Source organism: Rhincodon typus, chromosome 40 (genome assembly GCF_021869965.1).
Source record: "Rhincodon typus isolate 14 chromosome 40, sRhiTyp1.1, whole genome shotgun sequence".
Taxonomy (NCBI): domain Eukaryota; kingdom Metazoa; phylum Chordata; class Chondrichthyes; order Orectolobiformes; family Rhincodontidae; genus Rhincodon; species Rhincodon typus.
This window is the reverse complement of record NC_063371.1, coordinates 4,276,008-4,286,362: the sequence shown is the minus strand read 5'-3', so window position 1 is coordinate 4,286,362 and position 10,355 is coordinate 4,276,008. Positions and strand designations below refer to the sequence as shown.

The 10,355-nt window shown below is 46.2% G+C and overlaps 1 long non-coding RNA gene across 1 annotated transcript in view; it reads right to left on the bottom strand.

Moving 5' to 3' along the window:
* The window catches only part of LOC125487323, a 25,500-nt gene extending 16,819 nt beyond the window's left edge, over positions 1-8,681 (bottom strand). The window contains exons 1-2 of the long non-coding RNA XR_007265813.1: positions 8,588-8,681; positions 1,294-1,545 (exon numbers count right to left, since the gene is read on the bottom strand). This is a non-coding gene — a long non-coding RNA (uncharacterized LOC125487323). The remainder of the gene's footprint in view (positions 1-1,293; positions 1,546-8,587) is intronic.
* Between the last annotated feature and the right edge of the window lie 1,674 nt (positions 8,682-10,355).

Here is a 10,355-nt window from a genome sequence, read left to right as displayed (position 1 = left end):
GTGAGTGTGTGTGTTTATGTGTCTGTGTTGAGTGTGTGCGTTTATGTATCTGTGTTGAGACTGTGTGTGTATGTTTGTGTGTCTGTGTTGAGTGTGAGAGTGAGTGTGTGCATTTATGTGTCTGAGTTGCGTGAGTGACTGTGTTTACGTGTCTGTGTTGTGCGTGTGTGTGTGTGCATGTGCATGTGGGTGTCTGTTTTGAGTATGTGTGTTTGCGTCTGTGTTGAGTGTGTGTTTGCGTGTTTGTGTGTCTGTGTTGAGTGTGAGAGTGAGTGTGTGTGCATGTGTGCGTGTGTTTATGTGGCTGTGTTCAGTGTGTGTGCGCGCGTTTGTGGCTGTGTTGAGTGTGAGTGTGTGTGTGTTTATGTGTCTGTGTTGAGTGTGTATGTGTCTGTGTTGAGTGTGAGAGTGAGTGTGTGTGTGTGTGAGTGAGAGAGAGTGTGTGTGTGTTTTTATGTGTCTGTGTTGAGTGTGAGAGTGTGTGTGTTTATGTGTCTGTGGAGAGTGAGAGGTGAGTGAGTGTGAGAGTTTGTGTCTGTGCATGTGTGTCTGTGTTGAGTGTGAGGGTATGGCTGAGAGTGTGGCAATTCATTTCTTGTTGATTTCTCCTCTCCCCACTAACCCCCGATGCCCGCCATCCCACTCTCACATGCTGTGGGGCCTGTTGCACTCTGTCCTTAACTTGCCCCCGTCCCTTCCACCACACTCACGTACGCGTACCTCCTGACCTCTCCTGAAGAGGCACCATGGAGTTATTGTTCCAAGGAGCTCTAACACGGGAAGGATTTACAGAATGAATGGTGGGTCCCTGGGGAGTACTGTGGAATAAAGGGATCTTGGTATACAAGTCCATAGACCCCTCAAGGTGTCAGCACAGGTAGACAGGGTGGTGAAGAAGGCATATGGGATGCTTGTCTCCAGTAGCCAGGGTGTAGAATATAGGAGAAGGGAAGTCTCATCACAACTTTATAAAATATCGGTTAGGCCACAAGTGAGATAGAGCAAACTTTCTATTAACTGGCACCTATGGGACCAGCGGTGCACTGGTTGGTCAAATATTCCAGATAATAAAGAGGTCCATAAAAACTCACACTGCATAATAGAAATGTAATCTGGGGGGGGGGGGGTGGTAGTGGGGGTGTGGGTACACACTTTATTTAAGTGATTTATGCAGTCAAGTAATGCTTTAAATAAAACTTAACAGCAGAGAGCCTTCTCATTCACACCCTCAACTTTAACAGCGGCAAGATCGTGATAATTCAGTACATTTCCGGTATTTGGAGTATGCGTTACCTGCTGGTTGATTGAGGGTCCTTTCTCAGATTGTGCATGCCCTCTTTGCTGGATAATACATTCACTTCAAGACAGAACTTGCTTTATCGGGCATGGTGGGCATTGGGTTTCTTCCACGCGGGCATGTGTGATTGTATATCTACTTGCTTTCCTGGCAGCTATTGCCAAATCCTGTCAGGCCCGAGCCACGAATACGATCTTCGTTCTTCAATACAGCCCCGTCAAGGTAGGCAGACAGAGCCCTGGTGTAACCTGCAAAAATGCAAAGTTGTACATTTCAGTGGGAAAAACCAAAAAAACAGAAGTGTGTCATCTAAACAGCAAGAGAGCCACACTGCAGGGGTGCCCTAGGGTATGAATTGGCCAAAAGGCCAATAAGTGGGTACAGCAAGTAATCAGGAGAGCTCATAGGGTTACAGGGCATTGGTGAGGCCATTTCTGGAGTACTGTGCCCAGTTCTGGTCACCCTATTATAGGAAGGATAGTATTAAGCTGGAGAGGGTTCAGAAGAGATTTACCAGGACGTTGTGGGGAATGGAGGGTTTTGAGTTATAAAGAAAGGCTGGATAGGTTGGGGCTTTTTCACTGGAGCATAGGAGGTTGAAAGGTGACCTTACAGAGGTTTATAAAATGACGAGGGGTATAAATAGGATTAATGGTAGGTATTTTTTTTCCCCTTAAGAAGGCGAATTTCAAGACTAGGGGGCATATTTTTAAGGGGAGGAGAGAGATTTAAAAAAGACATAAGGGGCAAATGTTTTACACAGAGTGATTTGTGTCTGGAATGAACTTCCAGTGGAAGTGGTGGTTGTAACTGTTACAACATTTAAAAGAACTTAGATAAGTACATGAATAGGAAAGATCTGGAGGGATATGGGGCAGGAGCAGGCAGGACGGACTAGTTTAGTTTGGGATTGTGATCTGGTTGGACGGAATGGTGTGTTTCCATGCTCAGTGACTCTATGTGCCTCCTTTCTGTGAATGGGAATCGATTGCATGAGTAGGGAGGCTATACTTCAGTTGTGCAGGACGCTGGTGAGACTGGGAAGACAGGCTGTAACATACTTGCTGTAACTGCAAATCCACACATTCCCCCATTCCCAGCACTGTTCAACTCCTCCCTGCACTCTGAGCAATGCCACACATCATGATCAGTCACATCCACCTTCCGGTCCACTTTTTCCCCACAACCCTTAATTCCCCATCTGATCAAGAATCAGCTTTAAGTACATGGTCCGGCAGAACCCCAATAGTGTGGACCTTTCTGCATTGGTAGGACCTAAGCATTGTGTCTTATAGAATCATAGAGTTGTACACCATGGAAACAGACCCTTTGGTCCATCTCGTCTGTGCTTACCAGATATCCTAAATAAATCTAGTCCCATTTGCCAGCATTTGGCCCATATCCCTCTAAACCCTTCCTATTCACATACACATCCAGATGCCCTTTAAATGTTGTATTTATACCAGCCTCCTCCACTATTTCTGGCAGTTCATTCCATACATGCACCACTCTCTGCGTGAAAATGTTACCCCTTAGGTCCCTTTTAAATCTTTCCCCTCTCACCTTAAATCTACGCCTTCTGGTTTTGGACTCCCTATCCTGGAGAAAAGACCTTGACTATTCAGCCTATCCATGCCCCTCATGATTTTATAAACCTGTATAAGGTCACCCCTCAGCCTCCGATGCTCCAGGGAAATAAGTCCCAGCCTATTCAACTTCTTCCTACAGCTCAAACCCTCCAAACCTTTCTTACTTTTATTCTTCTGTCTCTGCCTTCTCTTTGTATGATGGACGAACAGCATTCTGCTTGTTGGATATTTGCAAAGAAATGATGAGAGCATTGAGCATAGGAGTTGGGATGTCATGTTGAGGTTTTACAGCATTTTGGTAAGGCCACTTTTGGAATATCGCATGCAGGCCTGTACACCCTTGTATAGGAAGGGTGTCACTAATTAGCAAGGATGCAGAAAAAGATTTACCAGGATGTTACCGGGAGTGTTTGATGGGGACGGTGTAGAGGGAGTGACACTGTAGGGCTAGAATGTTTACATTGTACATAACCAGTGTGGGACTAAGCATGGAACAAAAACTAGTAGTTGCTGAAAAAGCTCAACAGGCCTGGCAGCATGTGAAGAAAAAAAAAACTAGTATTCAACTCTCTGCGAGGCATGCCCACCTTGAAGAAGTTCTGCTCCTCTCCGACGGGATTTTTATTCATTCACGGGATGAGGGCATCACTGGCCAGGCAGCATTTATTGCCCATCCCTAATTGCCCAGAGGGCAGTTAAGAGTCAACCACATTGCTGTGTGTCTGGAGTCACATGTAGGCCCAGACCAGGTAAGGATGGCAATTTCCTTCCCTAAAGGACATGAGTGAACCAGATGGGTTTTTCCGACAATCGACAATGGATTCATGGTCATCATTAGATTCTTAATTCCAGATATTTTTATTGAATTCAAATTTCACCATCTGCCATGGCAGGATTCAAACCCAGGTCCCCAGGACATTATCTGGGTCTCTGGATTAACAGTTCAGTGATATTATCAGTAGGTCATCACCTCCCAATCTTTCTGTTTCAATCTTTCTTTTTGCCCACCGACATTAATTTCACTGTCAGTCCTGGTGTTTGACCAAGCATTTGCTAAAACTCGTTTCAACAGCCATATCACATTCCTCAGTGACTGCCTCCGGCTCAGACTCACCCCACGTGGATTCCAGCTCAAGTTTCATCCCTCATGTCTTGAATCCTCCCAGGATCACAGATATCTCCGTGATGTTCAACGTTCCACAGACAGCTGCTCTCGCAGCTTCCTGAGATCCACACTCAGTGCCATGCAGTGTCACATGCACACTCTCGACCTTTCTCTCCAACAGCATCGCAACACACTGGCTCAGGGCTGCCCCACTCCGCAGTTCCACTTCATCCTCTGGCTCATTCATCATGCTTACAAGAAACTTTTTCTTTTCCTTTCAGGCATCAAGGCCCACAAGATGCAACAACTCAGATACCTATGGCCCTCTGGAACCTACCTCTCCTCCCCTTCCCTCTGACTCCATCCCCTCTCCCAATCCCACCTCCTGTCGGATATTCACCATCCCTCCTAAGCTTCCACTCTCCAATGCTGAACGTTCCGAACTCAGCAAAGGACACAGCTTTATTCCTGTGTCCCCAGCTTAACGAATTTCGGGCACGACATGACGTCGAACTCTTCTTCCTCCGTGCCCATTTCTTTGGACAAGAATCCTCTTCCCATCCCACAGACCCCTTCGCCCAGTTCCAACACTCTCCCTCCAACTGGACCCCTTCCTCCGGCCTTTTACCTGCACTCAATCTTTTCATTGAGAACTGTCGAAGTGATATTAGTCGCCACAATTTCGCTGCCCCTCTCACCAAATCCAACCTATCTCCCTCCGAACTGACTGCACTCTGTGCACTCAGATCTAACCCTGACTTTGTCATTAAGCCTGCCGATAAGCGTGGTCCTGTTGTAGGCTGGCATACTGACCTCTACCTTGCAGAGGCTGAGCGCCAGCTCTCAGATACCTCCTCCTACCTTCCCCTGGACCATGACCCCACCATGATGCATCAGGCCATTGTATCTACTACGGTCACTGATCTCTTTTCATCCGGTGATCTCCCCCCGCTCTGCTTCCAAACTGATAGTCCCCCAGCCTTGCACAGCTCGCTTCTACCTCCTTCTAAAAATCCACAAACGGGACTGTCCGGGCAGACCCACCGTTTCAGCCTGCTCGTGCCCCACAGGGCTCATCTCCTCCTACCTTGACTCAGTCTTCTCCCCCCGGTCCAATCCCTACCCACATACATCCATGAAAAAAGAAGTTCTGAGAAAGGGTTACTGGACCTGAAGCATTAACTCTGGCTTTTTTTCTTCACAGATGCTGCCAGACCTGCTGAGTTTTTCCAGCAACTTCTGTTTCCCCACCCCCCCCACGCCCAATTTACAGCATCCGCAGTTCTTTCGGTTTTTATTTGGGACTAAGCACGTTCGACAGCAACACTCAGTTGCTAAAATGAAAAGTGCTGCCTTCTCAGCACCTCAGGGGTTAAAGGTATTTATATATAAATGATTCCTGGAAAAAGGCGAGGGAAAGCTCTGAATACGATACAAAGTAGGGAAACAATGAAGTGTAACACAAACAAATACTGAAATTCCCTGGGTGAATGAAATTTGAAATCTACAAAAGGGCGATGCTTAGATTGTGTGCATGTGAAATTTCACACTTAGTAGACAGCAGGGTCCACTTTGTCTCTGTGGGGTTTTCTGCCTGTAGGGTGTATCACTGTAATGTCAACATTTGAAACAGATATGTCAGGCACTGTGACAGTCATTGAAGTCATGTGCAGCTAGTTGACTCAGGTCAACCGACTCCCACACTCGGTACAACATTGCTGTCCCCACCGTAGACAACGCAATCTCTCAGTTCTCTTGGAAGCACAAAATAAACTGGAGATCCGAAACAAAATGCAGGGAAAACGGAAACAGAAAATTGCTGGAGAAATTGCTTTATGTCCAGTGATCATTCCTCAGAACTGATAGTGGCAAGGAAAGTATGATGTTTTGCTGAGGGCAGCAGGGAGGGGAGATGGAGAGGAGGAAAGCAGAGAGGTGGAAACACAGAGAGAGAGAGAGGGGGAGAGGGAGGGATGGAGGGGGTGGGGTGAGAGAGAGAGAAAGTTAGGCAAAGGGGTGGTTGATAATAAGGAAGATTATCGGCGATAAAGGGGAGGGGGCTTTGAGTGAATCAGAATTGCTGTTGGAATCAGGTCATTTGGCCCATCAAGTTCACACCAACCGTTTGAAGAGCATTCCACTCGTTACTTTGTCCCTGCGTTTCCCATGGCTAACCCACCTAGCCGGCACATCTCTAGGAACAATTTAGCACGGCAAATCTACTTAACCTGCACATCTTTGGACTGTGGGAGGAAATCGGGAGCACCTGGAGGAAACCCACGCAGACACGGGGAGAATGTGCAAACTCCACACAGACAGTCACCCGAGGGTGGAATCGAACCTGTGTACCTGGCGCTGTGAGACAGCAGTGCTAACCACTGAGCCACCGTGGTTGAAAATGGATTTGCTCAGCTAAAAGCAACCCATGTCATGTCAGGACCTGGGGAGTAGGGAAAGGTGATAGGACGTGGGAGATGATCTTCAGGGCCTAAAATATCTGAACTGGATATTGAGTCCATGAAGGCCGCAGGGTCCCCAAGTGGAAAACGAGATGCAGTTCTTCCAGCTTGCGCTGAGCTTCGCCGGAGCACTGTAGCAAGCCCGAGACAGAGATGTCGGCCAGGGAACAGGGTGGGGTGTTGCAGTAGGAGGCAACTGGCAGTTCAGGGTCATTCTTGCAGACGGAATGTAGGCGTTCTGCAGAGTGAGTACCTAGTCTGGTGTTTCGTCTCCCCCATTGTAGTGCTCTGGAGGAGCAGTTACATTTGGATATGAAAATGATGCTCATCGTCAATTGGAAGAAACCTCTGAATTGAGCAAACGCCGTTCACAGCACTGATCGTCGATAACTTTAGGCTTCTGCCTTGTGTGTGCGCCTGCAGTTTGAGTCAACAGGGTTCCTCCTTCATTGTTTAGAATATCCACCCCCTCAGTACTTTTGCCAGCAGGTGTCAACAATGAAGCCTGGCTCTCCCTTACAACCAGGCTAACCTTCTATTAGCCATCCTCCCCTGCCAGTTATCAATTGACTGCATCATTCACCTTCAGGTCAGTTCCGGAAATGCCTGCTTGTGCCATTCAACTCCAGGAGGAAACCTTCAATTTATTATTCAATGTCACTGTTTGGATTCTAAGCAGCCAGTCTAATCGCGTTGATCGATTCATCATTCCTGCTGACTGGTTCACTCCATCGAGGAACAGAACTGCAGCGGAGGCCTCTTCGACTCCTCCAGACTGTTCCACCATTCAATTAGACCACAGTTGTTCCTGTACTCGAGTCAATGACCTTTTGCAGAAAATTTCACCGATTCCATTAAGGAGAATACACTTTGCCACTTCATTTTTAAGGATGCCAGCTCCAGTTTTGAGCTAGTGTCCCTTATCGAATCCTCACAGCGTGGAAGCGGGCCGTTCGGCCCATCAAGTCCACACCAGCCTCCGAAGGGCATCCCACCCTATCCCTGCAACGCTGCTTTTCCCATGGCTCACCCACCTAGACTGCACATTCCCTGGATACTGCTGGCAATTTAACATGGCCAATCCATCTAACCCGCACATCTTTGCAGGGAGGAAACCAGACTAAGCCTAGACCGGCACGGAGAGAATGCACAAACTACACGCAGTCACCCGAGGCTGGAATCAAACCCGGGACCCTGGCACTTGAGCCACCGTGCTGCCCATTATGGTAGATAGCACTGAAACAGGAAATAGTTGCAGTATCTGCAATGTTGAAGTCTGTTATTCTAATGTAGAAAGGGTTAAAAGATTAATGTCCGAAAATCGAATACATTGTCCAGGCATCTAATCCAACTCTTTCACCAAACAAGAGACAATTGCCTTAAAACCAAGAAATTTGACCCAGAAATCACAAGTAGTTATTTCTTCCAGTATAGGTGAGCAGTTCTTTATAAAACATTCTTGACTTACTTTAACTGAACAATTTTTTTTTAAACAGAAAATTTGGCAGAACCTAAAAATCTTTAGCAAAAACAACTTTCAGAATCATACCTTGCTGGGTCATGCAGGCCAGTATAAGATTGACTTCTAAGTAAAAAGTATTCCACATTTCAAACAAAATAGTCAAATTCAACCTTTTATTTGTACAAACGGCAGTACCTTTTGCATCACTTCCAGCAATGTTGTCAAAACCTAGTTTGCAATTCTCATGCTTTAGAATGTCACCTCTTGCTTTGGAATTTAAAGTTTGATCTATAGAAAATTGGGGTATCTGGTTTTGAAAGCAATAAATGGTAGGGGTGGCGTAGTTGCTCATTGGTTAGCACTGCTGCCTCACAGTACAAGGGACATGAGTTCAATTCCAACCCCTCTGGGCGACTGTCTGTATGGAATTTGTATATTCTCCCCAGAGGGTTGGTGTGGACTCAATGGGCCAAAAGTAACCTTGAAGTGAATGCAGTTCCAACAAGCTTGGGGCCTTATTGACTTAACATTAAAAACAAGAAATTCAAATATCAAGAACAGCAGCAAGGATTACTTACCTGAAGACACAACATTTTGCAGTTATTCTCGTGAAGGTTATCAGGGGTTTCCGAGAAGGAAGGGGAGATTTGGAACCAAGATAGTTTGTATTTTTACCTGGAAACATGTTGGTGAGGTTGATTGAGTTTCTCTGTGCAAAATCCAGGTAAGCAAAGCCGGTGGAAGAGACTCACGATGGTTGGAAAAGCAACTAAGACACCAAAGGGAACCAAGCGTCAGCTTTGAATAGTTATAAAGCATAGGAACAGACCTTTCTTTCCAACCAGTCCACACCGACCACGTTCCCAAACTAAACTAGTCCCATCTGCCTGCTCCGAGCCCATATCCCCCTGAACCTTTTCTATTCATGTACTTATCCAAATGTCTTTTAAACATTATAACTGTACCCACATCCACCACTTCCTCTGGACACTCATTCCACGCATGAACCATTCTGTATAAAAAAGTTGTCCCTCATGTCGTGTTTAAATCTTTCTCCTCTTGCCTTAAAAATATGCCCCCTGGTCTTGAAATCCCCCACCCCAGGGGAAAGACACCTGCCATTCACCTTATCTTTACCTCTTGTGATTTTATAAACATCTATAAGGTCACCCCTCAACCGCCCATATCCAGTGAAAAAAGTCCCAGCCTATCCATCCTCTCAAACCCTCCATTCCAGGCAACACCCTACTAAATCTTTTCTGAACCCTGTCCAATTTAATAATACCCTTCCTATAGCAGGGAGACCAGAACTGGAGACAGTGCTCCAGAAGAGGCCTCACCAACGTCCTGTACAACTTCATCATGACATCCCAACTCCTACACTCAAAGGTCTGAGCAATGAAGGCAAGCGTGCCAAACGCCTTCTTAACCACCCTGTCTATGTGTGACGCAAACTTCAAAGAATTATGCACCTGAACCCCTAGGTCTCTCAGTTCTACAAATATTACCCAAGGATCTTCTGTAGATTTTAGCTGGCTGGACATTGGAAGATAAATCTAGGCCTACATCTGAAGTAAACACTGAATCGATTATTCCTGATTGGTTTCAATCAGTATAAGAAAAAAAATAGTCAGGGATGAAGCAACTGGAAGATTAGTTCAGCTGGGAACTCACGGAAGAAATCTACACTAATCCTTTCAACACAAGGCAATTAACATAGAACATAGAATATTACAGCGCAGTACAGGCCCTTCGGCCCTCGATGTTGCGCCGACCTGTGAAACTAATCTGAAGCCCATCTAACCTAAACTATTCCATTATCATCCATATGTTTATCCAATGACCATTTAAATGCCCTTAAAGTTGGCGAGTCTACTATTTTTGCAGGCAGGTCATTCCACGCCCTTACTACTCTCTGAGTAAAGAACCTACCTCTGACATCTGTCCTATATCTATCACCCCTCAATTTAAAGCTATGTCCCCTCATGCTAGCCATCACCATCCGAGGAAAAAGGCTCCCACTGTCCACCCTATCTAATCCTCTGATCATCTTGTATGTCTCTATCAAGTCACCTCTTAACCTTCTTCTCTCTAACGAAAACAGCCTCAAGACCCTCAGCCTTTCCTCATAAGACCTTCCCTCCATACCAGGCAACATCCTGGTAAATCTCCTCTGCACCCTTTCCAATGCTTCCACATCCTTCCTATAATGCGGTGACCAGAACTGTACGCAATACTCCAAGTGCGGCCGCACCAGAGTTTTGTACAGCTGCAACATGACCTCTTGGCTCCGAAACTCAATCCCTCTTCCAATAAAACCTAACATACCGCACGCCTTCTTAACAACGCTATCAACCTGGGTGGCAACTTTCAGTGATCTATGCACATGGACACCGAGATCTCTCTGCTCATCCACACTACCAAGAATCTTACCATTAGCCCA